Source organism: Equus quagga, chromosome 20 (genome assembly GCF_021613505.1).
Source record: "Equus quagga isolate Etosha38 chromosome 20, UCLA_HA_Equagga_1.0, whole genome shotgun sequence".
Lineage (NCBI taxonomy): Eukaryota > Metazoa > Chordata > Mammalia > Perissodactyla > Equidae > Equus > Equus quagga.
The window spans coordinates 17956484-17971699 of NC_060286.1; the positions used below are offsets into that span (position 1 = coordinate 17956484).

At 37.9% G+C, this 15216-nt stretch overlaps 1 protein-coding gene across 2 annotated transcripts in view; it reads right to left on the bottom strand.

Annotated features, from left to right (window-relative positions):
- NUMB (NUMB endocytic adaptor protein) overlaps nt 1-13968 on the bottom strand; it is a 177267-nt gene extending 163299 nt beyond the window's left edge. For both annotated transcript variants that reach the window (XM_046647037.1, XM_046647035.1), the window contains exon 1: nt 13886-13968. The gene's annotated coding sequence lies outside the window, so the exon portion shown is untranslated. The remainder of the gene's footprint in view (nt 1-13885) is intronic.
- Nucleotides 13969-15216: the final 1248 nt, after the last annotated feature.

Here is a 15216-nt window from a genome sequence, read left to right on the forward strand (position 1 = left end):
GTGACTCAACAATTCCACTCCTAGGTATTCAACCCAGAGAAATAAAACAAATGTCCACAAAAAGACTTGTACAAGAATGTTTATAGCATATACAGTATGTACAAGAATGCATATGAATAATTGTAACAGGCAAAAATCAGAAATAACACAATGTCTATCAAAAGAAGAATGGAAAAACAAAATATGGTATATTCATAAAATGGAATACTGTGCCACCTAGCAAATGACTGTTGTTTGCAATAATGATTTAAATTTACTATTCAGTGAGGAGGTCTTTTTATTTTCTCCAAATTCGGTCTCATTTTAATATACATTTTAAACAATCCCTAGTTGAAGATAATTTTTATTATGAATATAATCTTGTTTTTTGTTTAGTAACTCACCTGAGTATTCTTGCTGCAATACAAACTTCTGTGGAATCTTTTAATTGGAGCTTTTAAGAGGCAAATAAATCCCAGGGTTTTATTTAGAGATACTCCTATAGAAACTCCTAAATCTATTGGCACTTATTTTTTTTCTTATGCGTTCTTGGTGTATGTTCATCCTGAGTAAAGCGTTCTCTCCAGAAATTACCCATATATAAAAAGAAGACTGGCTTAAAACAGCTACTGTGATAGAAACGATGTCTTAGTGAGATACCACTTGGACTTGAGGTAAATTGAATACTTAACACTGTGGTTTAGAGATTGCTTTAACAACACTGTATTTTTTTAAGCTACTATTTATAATCTTTCATTTTTTTATTATTATTTTTTTTGGTGAGGAAGAGTGGCCCTGAGCTAACATCTGCTGCCAAGCCTCCTCTTTTTGCTTGAGGAAGACTGTCGCCGAGCTAACATCTGTGCCAATCTTTCTTCATTTTGTAAGTGGGATGCCATCACAGCATGGCTTGAGGAGTGTGTAGGTCCGCACTCAAGATCTGAACTGGCAAACCCTGGGCCCCTGAAGCATGAATTGTGAACTTAACCACTACACCACTGGGCTAGTCCCAATGGCATTATATTTAAAAAGGCATACTATTGCTGTAATTTTCTACTGATTATGCTTCCTCAATAAAAAAGTAAATGTACAAAACAAAATGAATCTCAGAAACATGTTAAGCAAAAGAAGCCAGATAAAATGAGTACATTTGGTATTATTCCATTTACATGAAATTGAAGAACAGAAAATCAGAAAGTAGTTGTGGGCAGGGAGGACAAAACTAAACTGAAAGGCACAAGAAACACTTTCTTGCTAATCATTTATGTGAAATTAAGTCACAGCTTTGAATATTATCCATCCCTAGACTCCATGTAAAAATTAGAGGCCACTCAAAAAAAAAAAAATGGATAAAGAACAGGAACATAACTTCACTTAAAGGAAATACTTAAAGATTAATGATCATATTTAAAATGTTCCACTAATGATCAAATAAATAAAAATTTCAGAAACCAGTTACTATTTTCTCCCTATCAAAATAACAAATATTTTTAAATGATAACACTGCTGGCAAAGGTATATATCTCAATCTCATTCATTGCTAATGGGAATGTAAGTTGACACAACCTTTCTAGAAAGCAACTGTATAATGTTCTGCTCTCAAGAGCCCTAAGAAATGTATACCCAGACTTGATAATTCCACTTACAGGAATCTATCTTAAGAGTATAGAAACGTGGACAAAGATCTGTGATTAGCAATATTCACCGAAGTTTGGTTTATAAAAAGTGGAAAGTAAACAATCTAAATGTGAACACTATGGAAATCGATTGCATAAGTGATGATATATCTATTATTGCAATATTCTTAAGTTGTTTTAAACTCTTTTCAAATAATTGTAATGACATTAAAATGCACGTTAAAAAAAGGAGGCTCCAAAATTATGTATAAACAGATAGTAAAACTATGCATGAGGAAAAAATAGAGACAATAAATGCTGAAGTCATTTAAAAAAATAATAATTAGGGGGCCAGCCCAGTGGCACAGTGGTTAAGTTCACATGTTCCGCTTTGGCAGCCCAGAGTTCACTGGTTCAGACCCCGGGTGTGGACCTACGCACTGCTTGTCAAGCCATGCTGTGGTAGGCATCCCACATATAGACCAAGGGAAGACAGGTACAAATGTTAGCTCAGGGCCAGTCTTCCACAGCAAAGAGAGGAGGATAGGTGGCAGACGTTAGCACAGGGCTAATCTTCCTCAAAAAATAAAAAAATAATAATAATCAGGGGCCAGTCCTGTGGCCAAGCAGTTAAGTTTGCGCACTCCATTTTGGCAGCCCAGGGTTTCACTGGTTCAGATCTCAGGTCCAGACATGGCACCGCTTGTCAGGCCTTGCTAAGGTGGCATCCCACATAGCACAACCAGAAGCACTCACAACTAGAATATACAACTATGTACTTGGAGAGAAGAAGCAAAAAAATAATACAATAATTAGAGGGGCTGGCCCTGTGGCATAGTGGTTAAGTTCGGCACACTCCACTTTGATGGCCTGGGTTCATGGGTTCAGATCCTGGGTGCAGACCTACACTCATCAGCCATGCTGTGGTGGTGACCAACATGTAAAGTGGAGGAAGACTGGCAACAGATGTTAGCTCAGGGCTAATCTTTCTCAGCAAAAATAATAATAATAATAATAATAATAATTAGTGGCCAAGATCATAGAAACTATGATTACCTATCACAAGCATCTGGGCCTCATTGTAAGAACACAAGTGATACCCCTCACTAAATAGGTCTACTGGAGGGGAAAAAAAAGACCAAAAGAATAAGAACATTCATTAAAGGAACACACTATTAGTATTACAGCCAGCTTATCAAATGAAGGCAAAGTCCTTCAGAGTATGCTAATAAATCCATAACAAGAAAAAGTCACAGAATTCAACACAATGCAAAAATATACCAATCATGTTTAATTTGAGCTAGAGAAAATAATTAGATGATTTAGTGATTTTCCACAGGACTGAACTCAGCTCTTTTACAAAGCAACAAAAGAAGGGAAAGTCACAGGAAGAAGTCAAGCCAGCAACCTGATTTCCCAGGAAATTAGTTCTTACTTGGCAAAGTACTGGCCTCATATTCTAAAGAAGTAGAACTCTTCAAATAAGGGATGAGACACATAAAATCTAAATACTCTGTAAAAGATGTATACTTTTCCCTTTGCTCGCAAGACCTCCAAAAGAGAATAATTAATGCCTACTAAAACATAGGAAAAAAGTTAAAAGCCCAATTTAGAGTTAAATGTTCTACAAAGAACAAGTTTTTTTTAAAATGCTAAGTAAATCTTGCAAGTTGTAAAATAACTATCCTATTTTTATTATTTTTTAAATGAAAAGGAAAATACCATGCTATTTCTAACCTTCAACTAGGATTACACGAAAAAGAAAACTTTGATGTTAATGATAATAATTCTGGACTTTAAATTTACCAAGGTTAGGGGAAGGCCCCATGGCCGAGTGGTTAAGTTCTCGCACTCCGCTTTGGCGGCCCAGGGTTTCGCCCATTTGGATCCTGGGCTTGGACACGGCACTGCTCATCAAGCCATGCTGAGGCGGCATCCCACATGCCACAACTAAAAGGACCCACAACTAAAAATATATGACTATGTACTGGGGGGCTTTGGGGAGAAAAAGGAAAAATAAGATCTATTAAAAATTAATTAATTAAATTTACCAAGGTTAATAAAAATCCTTATAATTTTTCTCTATAATGTTTTAAATCATCAGTACAGAACATTTCCTTGAATTTCCAACTTAAAAAATAAAGTCTTAGTATTTGATCTTCCTTCAGAAAAAGGCTATGTGTAATAAGCCAAAACAACAGTCTTCTTAAGACAAACAGGTAATACAGGAAGTGAGTTAGAGTTTCAGGAAAGGAAGGAGTGAGGGAGAGAGAGGGAAAAAAGAAGCAGTATAATAGAAACTTTTCTTCCTTGAAGTCACGTGTTTAAAAATCTGACCCTGATTTCCATTAAATGGTCCAGCATTGAAGGCCCTGTAGAACTATGGACACAAGGTTACCCAGCAGGCAGGAAAATGGCAGGCAAACTTCACTTAATGTTCAAGTATAAAGTAATGTAAGGATCAAATTATACAATGATATATAGTCAAGCTTAACAATGGGGATACATTCCGAGAAATGCATTGCGTTAGGCGATTTTGTCGTTGTGCCAACATCATAGCGCACTTCCACAAACCTAGATGCAACAGCCTACTACACACCTAGGCTATATGGTACCAATCTTATGGGACTATCATTGTACATGCAATCCATCGCTGACCAAACCATTGTTTTGTGGCACGCAAGTGTATTTAAATCAGCGGGTTCATTTATAACCCATTCTTTTAACTCTTAAACTGCTTCCCTCAGCACCATGACCCCAACTGCCACCAAAAGGCCAACAAATTGCTACTTGGAAAAATTAGTAACAAAGCAAAAAATTTTATTAAACTTTTGCAGCAAGCCAATAAACAAAAAGTAATGGTCTCAACAAACAGTGCTGCCACAACTGGACACCCACATGCAAAAGAGCTACGTTGGGTCCCTTCTCCACACCATACATAAAAATGAACCCAAATGGATCACAGACTTAAATGTAAGAGCTAAAACTACAAAATTCTTAGAAGAAAACACAGGCATAAATATTCATGACCTTGGATTAGGCGATAGTTTCTTAGATATTATACCAAAAGCACAAACGAAAAAAAAAAGTTGGGGGGCCAGCCCAGCGGCATAGTGGTTAAGTGCACGCACTCCACTTTAGCAGCCCAGGGTTTGCAGGTTTGGATCCCAGGCACAGACATACACACTACTCAACAAGCCATGTGGTGGCGGTGTCCCACATAGAAAATAGAGGAAGACTGGCATAGATGTTAGCTCAGCGACAACCTTCCTCAAGCAAAAAAAAGGAAGTTTGGCAACAAATGTTAGCTGAGGGGACAATCTTTCTCACCAAAAAAAATAAGTTGGACTTCATCAAAATGAAAAACTTTCTGCTTCAAAAGACACCACTAAGAGAGTGAAAACACAACCCACATATTGGGAGAAAATATTTGCAAATCATATATCTGATAAGGGACTTAAATCCAGAGTAGATAAAGATTTTTTATAACTCATAACTCAAAAATAAAAGACAACCCAATTTTTTAAATGGGCAAGGGATCTAAACAGACATTTCTCTAAAGAAGATATACAAATGGCCAACAAACCCATGAAAAAATTTTCAACATCATTAGCCATCAGGGAAATGCAAAATAAAACCACAATGAGTGTTCACTTCATATCCACTAGAATGGCTACAATAAAAAAACAGAGATAATAATAAGTGTCAGTGAGGATGTGGAAAAATTGGAATGCTCATTCCCACTGCTGGTGGGAATATAAAATGGTATAGCTCCTTTGGGAAACTGAGTTACCATAGGACCCAGCAATGCCACTACTGGGTATACAGCCAAGAGAAATGAGAACACATGTCCATATAAAAACTTGTACATAAATGTCCAGCAGCTTTATTTGAATAGCCAAAAACTGGAAACAATTCAATGTCTATCAACACAAGAACTGATTTTAAAAATTGTGATATCCATATATTAGAAGACTACTCATCAATAAAAAGGAATAAATTACTGATATACAAAATAACATGAAAAAAATCTCAAATTAATTAGCCAGAATAAAAGAAGCCAGACCTCCTTCCAAGAAAAGAAGTATACACCATACAATTCTCTTTACATAAAATTCTAGAAAATGCACACTAATCTACAGTGACAACAGATTAGTGATGACCTCTGGGGTTGGAAACAGAGAGAGAGATTACAAAGGGGCACAAGGAAACTTTCAGAGTGGTGAGTATGTTCTTTATCTTGACTGTGGTATATAAATAGGTAAAAAACTCATCAAACTGTATACTTTAAATACGTGCAATTTCATTGTATGTCAATTATTCCTGAATAAAGCTGTCCAAAAAAAGGAAAAAGAATGTATACGCCATTTGGGGGGAACTAATGTTTCTGAAATAGTACACTTGGGTAAGAAAGGGGTAAAAAAAAAAAAGTAGGCTGAGAGTTTTTAAGTATGAGAAACCTTTTTAAAAGTCAAAATATTAACTGATCCCTACATGGAATAGCTGAATTTCAAGCATCCACTGATGGAACAAATAGTCAAAACAACCAAAGTTACTATGAATTCAGTTTAGCCTTTAAAATAAAGATTTTTAACATTCATCTCATTCATTAGAATATACATATTCTTCAAATAAATTTCTATATGTAGACAAAAATAAGTTCTAAATATGTTTGCATACATATATATATATATATATATATATATATATAATATTTGATGAGCAAATGCATTTAAGAACCCTTTACTAACTACAGAAAACATCCCTCCCCAATCCAAAGAGTTTCAGGTAACAGTTTAAGAACTGCTGATAAAGATTCAACACCAAGGATATTCAATACTTAAATATTAGCTCAAATAAAACAGAAGTAATATCTAATAGGTTCCATAGCTACACCTCATAATCCTAAAGAATTTAAGGATTAGTTATAACACTGCTGATCTGGGTGTAAATAATTAAGAATTTACCGTGACTTACAGGCAAAAATACAGCTGAATTAAAATATTCAAGCTCTTCCACAGACCGACTGGACTAAAAATAAGACAACAGAGTCAAGAATTCAAGATTGCTTTTAATGTCTAAATGAAGTTTAGGTTTCATAGTTCAACTTAATATACAAGACTCTTTCACAGTCCATGCAAAAAAACACAGAAAAACCTTTTACCTCCTATCTGCAATCCGGAATCCTTACAAGAGTAGCTAACATTTACTAAGTATTTATTACGAGCTAAGCACTGTATTAAATGCTGTACATGAATTATCTCATATAATCCCCAGAGTAATTTATCTTACAGATGAGAAAACTGAAGCTAAAAGAGTTAATTTGCCTAAAGCAGTAGAGCAGGATTTGAACTCAGGTAATTGGAGTTCATCTAGTTGATGTCATAAACTCAACTCCCAATCGGGTTCTTCCTATCAGTACATTTATGTATGCCAGAGAATACCAGAAAGATAAAACAAAGCCCCAACTGCAAAACATTTAGAACTTTATGAAGAGATTAAATCTAATATCACAAAATAACTTTTTAAAAAACAATACAATACCAAACTGCATGGTTTCTAAAATTAGGCTAGAATATAAGAGAAAGAGATCTTTAAGAAATGAACAGCTTTTGATGTAACATGTTAACATTTTTAGAAACGATGATTAGTAATATATATGAACATTTACAGTTCATTTTCTTGCCAATATTTTCAATACAGTATTGAGTACTGTAATCTTTGCAAGAGTAAGGAAGACGGTTGTCACAGGAAATATCATCCCTTCATAATACCAATAATAAATAATTTTCAAAAATAAGAATGGATCACTCTTTAAAATAATTAACCATTCAAAAATCATGTTCATCAATAAAATTTAAAGAAAGCCCATTATATCATGAATGTTATGGAAATTACACACCTGCTTTCATCAGAGTCAATTTAAGAGATAATATAGCTTTTAACAGCTTTCTACAGATGCAGAAAGATTTTTCTTCACCTTTGACAAAATCCTTAACTAAGGACGCTACCTGACTTAACTTATGAAACAAAATCTACTTCTACTTGAATAGTGAAGAGGAATGTATTAACTATAGGGGACGATAAACTGATTCTAACTGGCACTTAGAACTAATTTAAAATCCTTAAATCCACAGTGTTCAATTGTTTTTTCTACTAGTAAGGTTAGTGGTTCCCACTGTTAACAACAACTCATACATATTTGGGAGAGGATCAAGTAATATGCTAGACACAGCCTGTGACCACACAATAAAATATTAGCTTCATTTGCCCCATGTTTTAGTCTAATCCACCAAGTAAACCAACCACAAAACCAAACTAGGGTAGCAAATGCTTAAAATACATGTGAAATTTTAAAGTCAACTCTGGTTTTCCGAACTGCCACAATATAATCACAGTATCTGGAATATTAGCCCCTCCTACAGAAGTCTATAATAGGCCTAATATTGTTATAATTATTGATAACTTACATCACCACGTGTTGAGTGCCCACTATGGGCAAGGCACTATACAAAATGCTCTTCATTTAATTCTCACCATCAGCCTGGTAAGGAGGAGAGTATAAGCTCCATTTTATGGATGACAAAACTGAGACTAAGAGAGGTTTAATTAAACTGCCCAATTAGTAAATTAGTAAATGACAGAGCCAGGATCCAAATATATGATCATATAATTACAAAACTTGGACTTTGTCCATTCTATCATGCTTCCTCAGAACACAAATGATATCTTTTTCAATTTCATAATATGATAGTTACAAATATACTTCTGTCATCATCAGGCTATTCTACGGTTCTGTGAAATTCTAGGTTGAAAAAAGTTTATCTTGATTAAAGAATACTAGGACCTAAAATTGCTTAGAACAAAGTCAGTTATATTAAAAACAAGTAAATAAACCTTCACAAATTATACAAAGCAGCACCACATGACACAATTGAAAGATATCTGAAGTGTACTTGTGCAAAGCTGGCCAGGACAAAAGCATCCCTAACTTTTACTTTTCTAAGGTCAAAGGCAGCCAAGATCAATCCTAAATAAAGTTATGAATTTTGCTTTTTTTCTGTGTTCCTGGCTTCCCTGACTTTCACTTTATTCAGGAGCCAAGTAGTGTTCCACAGCTTTCAAATCCTCTTCCTAACTAACTAAACTGGAAAAAAACCTGTTAATAATCATTTTCCTAATTAACTATATACATCTTAATATAAACAAGTTACCACAATTAAGATTTTACTATCTAATCAGAGAACTCAAGACTTTGACCCTGATTAGAAGAAGGTAAGGAATCAGCAAGCCAGTGGGGAGAAAAAGAGTTTTGGTGGGGAAAGAAGGAAGAGTCACTGAACATTAATTATTAATATAGCCGCTCCTTGGTTAATCTATTTAAGATGACTGGGGGCCTCTTCCTACTGCTTAATCCCAGACTCCAATGGAAAGGACAAGTGGGAAGGCTTGGCCTAGTTACAATTGCTGAGGACCTATTCCCAAAAGCTGCAAAAGTGGAGACAAATGTCCAGCCTTCTTCTAAACCCCCATGGTCCTGCCCAAGCTCCCATCCTCTAGGACTACCAATTCTCAATCTATTCACTTACATTCTGACGTGCTTTCCTGAGTGGAAGAAAACAAAGGAAGAGTTATAGCAAGCAGTGGAAATTGCACAGAACAAAAAATATGTGCATGGGAGAATGCTGCAAATAGGATCATCCTCTTTTACATATGTCACTCCAGGAAAACTGCCAAGAACGGCTCTCTCCTCTAGACATACTTCCTGCAGATCCTCCAGACTCCTCTTTAAACACGTCAGTATTCTCCTCATTCTTCCTTAGTTTCAGACCTACTTTTGCCCCAAGACTTCCAAGTGCATATTTTATATTCTCAAAAATATATGGCACTATCATAATGACATCCCACTTATCAGTACCTGTGTCTCACATCTGAACAAACATCCTGAAGTCTTATGTAGTATTTCTACCTTTAATAATGAAATATCCAATATGTTATATTATATTGAAACAAATTTTCCTTGCAAATAAAGGATTTATCATAATGTCAAGATAAAAAAAAATGATAGCAATTTTTTTGGGTATATATTTAAGGAGTACAATTGTTTCCTTTCTCCTGAGCCCTATTAAGGAAACATAGAGTTCAGAAATCGGCAGAATTCAAGATCCATTCTGTAGAAATTACAATCTCTTGAACACAATAGATGTGTTTTGGAAAGTCCAGAGTAAAATGTAGCATTTCAAGTACTCTATTAAATAAAAGACTTTTTTTTTAAGGTGATTAAGTTTACCAAGAGAGTTTTTCCAATAAAAGGAATTCTCCCAGCAAACTAAAAACCAGAAATAGGAGTTTCGTACTTTTACAGAACTAGATTGTTAGGCACCAACATTTCCATTAGGATTTATCACACGGGTAGTTGAAGGGCAAGAAGCAGAGAAACGAGATCAGAAGCTATTTACAAAAGAAGACAAAAATTTACTGAAATAGAAAATAAACTTAATTAACTGGTGTTAATTGAACTTCTTCTCTTTAAACTCACGTACCTGAATAATCTTTCATATGTGAAAATGAGTCTCACTAAATTGTACAGTCAGGAGCACACAGTTTCTCTGGGATTTAAAAAACCACCATTTATTCAACTACACAGTAACAAATCTCATTGTAAAATGAGTTGAGCAATCAGAGCTATTCATAGATAAGTATAATTAAATTATGAATAAATAAAGTCCACTTATTAAAAAGCAAGTAAATGATCAAACTGGTCAATGTTCACAATTATGAAGAATGAACTTTTATATTTTTCTCACACTGGATTATTAAGATTTTACATTCCTCCATCAGTTAGTAAAAAACTGAATGAGCTATACAAATGTGCCTACCAACTGTACAATGACTTAAAGAACAACCATTTTGGTGGTAGAGATACTCCATTTAACTTAATGGAAGGAATTCAAAAGCTTTCAACTGGAACTTTTGTCACAAAAAATTAGTAAATTTGTTTTGTGAAAAGACTGCTTAGTTTTTCAACTCAAACACGCAACAATTATCTTTTACAGTCTTCCAAACAAAAATAAAAATTTTAATGAAATATAAAAATCTAAAATACAACTAAAAATTATTTTTGAGAGAGAAAAAATTACCTAAAAATCCTGATGCAAAGCTACACAAAGTTTCTTCACACAAGCATAAAACATTAATAAAAGTTACATAAATCCCCTGGATTAAAGATTTTAAAGAGAGCTGCAAGAATCTCTTTCAGTTTTCAATACTGCTTTCTCTGTTCTTCTATCCATAAAAACAGATCTACATAAACTTTTTCTAAATATAAACGACCTAATTTTCAAGAGAAGAAAAATCAAACCAAGAACAGCAAAAAATATACATATATATTCTTAACATAGCTTAAAATAAGTATTGTAGATTACATTTAGGTCTCTCAAGTAAGTTAAATTTACAACATATGCGATATCCAGTTCCTTCTTGAAGGAGAAAACCATCAAAACAAAAGCTCCTGCAAAATAAACTATTTACTTTGCAGTTAAGCCTCTAAGGTGCATTTTACTGTCACATATTATCACTATCATCTCTTCAAAAATCTAGACATCTAAAATACTCAAGTATATCTGGTTCCATTAAAAACGCTTTTATATTATACTTTGTATTAGTATAAGGCAATGAAAAGCTTTAAGACACATTTACTCTCTAAAAAGGAAACACCTTTTCATTTTTCTCTTTTGGAATGTGCTTGGTTTTTGCTCATTTTCTATACATGAACTGTTCTCAAACCAGTCCATTTCAGTGTTGGTTGTTTACTGTCAATATGTCTGTGTATATTTAGGTTTTTACAGACACTGCTTTACAGTACAGTGGTAAAAAATCAGAAGGTAAACAAGAGGGCACAAGTGAGACAAGACTGTACCACATCTGAGAAACACCACTCATTTCCCTGCCTCGAGTTCCCTTAAGTCCTTACGCCAAAAATTCTCAATTTCTAAAAAGAGGCGTAACTCAATATGTGATAAGGCAAACACAGGAGAAGCCAAATCAGAAACTGAAGACATTTAATAGACTGTATCACAACCTGAGAAAGAACTACCAGAAAAAGAAGAAAAATAAAGAAATAACTAATAAACCCAGTCCATAGATATCCCTACTGAAGGACTGCTTTTGCTGCACTGCATGGCTCAAAACAGTTTTTCAAACTCTTTGACTGTAAGAAATACATTTTACATTGTGACCTAGTTCACGCATGCATGAGAAAACCTTCCCAAAACAATACTTTTCCTTACCAAGTGCGATGCTAACCAATTCTGTTCTATTTCATTTTATTTTCAATGCTGGCAGTAATCCACTAAATTGATTTTATAAATTACTAAAAATCACGATCTACAGTTTGAAAAACAGGCTTAAATAATGTATTCCTTATGTTAGGATCTTTTATGCAATTTGCCTCTACCTGTCCCTAGCAGGGTAAACAGATTTTCAAGTTGATACATCATTACTGTCTTCATTAAAGCAAGTGGTTCTTAAAGTGTGGTCCCCTGACCAACAAAAATACCACCTGCAAATTCTCAGGCCCCTTCCCAGACCTACAGAATCAGAAACTCTGGGTGGGGCCAGAAGTCTGTATTTTACCAAGCCCTCCAAGCGATTCTGGTGCAAGCTAGTTTGAGAACTGCCGTATTAAAGAACTGAGGTCTTTATCCTCTGTTTAACAACCCAGTACACAGTGCTTACTGTGTGCCAGTCACTACTCTAAAACCTCTACAAATATTAACTCCTGTGGAAAAAAAAAACAACCCTATGAAGTAGCAACTATTATTATCCCTATTATACAGACGAGGAAACTTTTACACAGAGAGGTTAAGTTGTTCAAGCTAAGCGGTGGAACTAGAATTCAAATTTATTTCTAATTTAGCAGGGATATGCCTATCCTTTTCATGACTCTCCTCTTTCTGATCAAGTCTCCAGTTCTACTCCTTTAGTTTAGCTACTCCTCCTCTTTTCCCTTTCAAATTTCCCATCCTGTCAACGTCCTTACTTTCTAATATTACTGCTGTCATCCTAAAACAATTTTCTTTTCTAAAGCACTAGAATGCAAGTCACTTAGCCAGGCTTTTAGGACCTTTTCTCTGGTCCTAGATGGCATCTTAGTATTATGAAGCTGAAGTTTCTTCCATTTCTGAAATCCTTAGAACCTATTAATGGCCCCACTGTTAATTTCTCCTATCTACTATTCTGGCCAGTTTCCACAAGACCACTGCTCTGTTCCAGAGCAAGTTTCTCGCTCCCTCCTACGGCGCCCTATGTACTACTCCCTTCCTACAAGGAAATTATTTCTCCCCGCCCACCCCCGTGTCATTTTGCTTGACTCCTCTCCAACTGAGTGAACTTCCACTCCCCTGCTAGAGCCCTCACCCCAGCCTCAAACCCGAGCCACTCCTCGAGGATATCTTTCCTGGTCCCCCGAGGATCCTGAGCTCCACGAGCTCCCAGCCCAGACTGGGTCTCCCATCCCAGTCCAGCAGTGGGGGAGCAGGGCGCTCCAGTTCCTCCTCAAGCTGGTCAAGGTCTCCACGGGTCCGACCCTCCTAAGTCCCGCAGCTCCCTAAGTCCCTAGGAACCCTCCTCCCTCGGACAGCGGCTTTTCTCAGGAGGGTCCCCAGCCCCCTCCTTGCCTTTCCTCAGACGCCCTCGCTCCGACCCAGGCCGCTCCCTGTCACCCCGGACCCCGGCCGCCCTCAGTCTTCCCAACGCCCTTCTCCCTCGGACCCGGGCCACTCCCAGTTTCCCGGCCCCCCGGCTCCCTCCGCTCGGGCCGCTCCCGGGCTTCCCGGGTTCCCCTTCTCCCTCACACCCAAGCTGTCCCGGGTATTCCCGAGTCACCCGCCCTCGGACCAGGTCATTACCGGTCACTGCGGGTCACCTCCTCTCTGAGACCCCGGCCGCTCTCTCGTCTCCCCAGGGACCTAACCCTCACACACTGGCCGCCGGTCAGTGCCCCAGACCCGAATGGCTGGACGTCCCAAGGGAACTCCGGCCTGACCCGCTTGGGTCCGGCCCCAGCCTACCTTGCCGACGCGAACTCCGCGGCCAGGAGCCAGGCCATTCTCCCACCAGCCCAGTCAGCGCGAACTCGCCGCCGCCGCCGCCCCCGCCCTGGCCCCCGCCCCGGCGCGACCCGGCCCGCAGTCCAGGCCCTCTGCCTCTGGCCTCCGCCTCCGGAGCGCCCAGCTGGAGTTTCCGCCCCCGACAGCCCCAGACCTCAGGCCCGCGTTACCGGTACTCACCTGCCGCTGCCCCGGACCAACTCCAGCGCCACTGCCTCTACCTCGGCCGCCAGCAGCTACCAAGCGCCACCACCTCCCCCATGACAACAGGCCCACCCCGTTGCATACTTCCTACCTCTCCATTGGATAGTGGGGCGGCGGCTCTCTGCTCTGATTGGCTTGATTTACCCGTCCATCATAGCTTCCTTACCGCCCCTTTTCCTGGACCGGGTATTCGCCCCCGCCCGGACTAGGAGCGTCCCAGACCAACCCTTAGTTGTAATTGGTTGACGGTTGGGCAGTTCGAAATTATGATAGGCTGCCTAAAATGTCTGTTAAGTCAACTGGCAGGCGATGTGACCACCACGGTTGGTTCAAGCTTGGGCGCAGTTTGGTTGCGCAGTAGAAAGCAAGGGCGGGGCTGACGCTCACATCCGAGGTTACCGGGAAAGGTTAACTCTTTGTTGTAGAGTTTACTCTGTAAACGCGTCCCTTTCTCCAGCTTCCCCCCTCTGAGGAGGAGCTTATCACTGCTGGTTTACTCACAGGGTGGTGCTCACAAAACCCCAACATCAGAGGTGGTTTTTAAGAAGTGTTTCCAACTCCTTGGGAGCAACGCGCTAGATAGATAAAAATTTCCCATTCTTTTCTTGAGGTCCCAATGCGCCCAATTTCCTTGAAGTTCTTTCCAGAAGTCTCCGTGCTAAAGGGCAAAGCACAACTGTTTATTTAGAAGAAATCAGTACGCTTCAGTTGTAATTATAAACGTCGTTAATAAACTGAAGTGGCATGTGGAGTGTTGTCCAGCTTCCAGACTCACCCCTGCTGGGTCCTGCGAAGTGACCAGACAGCCATCAGCAAGCTTGGACTACAGTTTACCCTTGTGATGCTCTGGAAATGAGAATTCCACTCTCCCACCCTCCCCACAACGTGATTTTTATGTTCAGCAGTTCTTAAATAGCCCTACTAGATGTGTGTCAGATACTTAAAAAGCTTGTCTTTTTTTCTAAACCTCTCTCCTTCCTAGCCGTCTAAATTAGGACCACTGAATGAATTGCGGTTCTTTTCCCACATTGGCACAATGCGCAAGAATAAATGATTGCATTTTTTTAAATTCATTTGGGTACAAATCACAGTAGGCAGTTTTGAGAAATCTGGTGTTGCTATAAAAACTCTAGTTTTTATATATATAGCTCCTGGAAATATATCCATCATTAGCTTTTTGCTTTTCTTTTTTATTTCCACCCACTTTTCCTTCTCCTAAATAACAAAATGCTGGCCTGATTACTCTTTCAATTTCTAAATCAGATTTAAGTGTGCTTTTCTCACAACTCCAACTATAATACACAAAC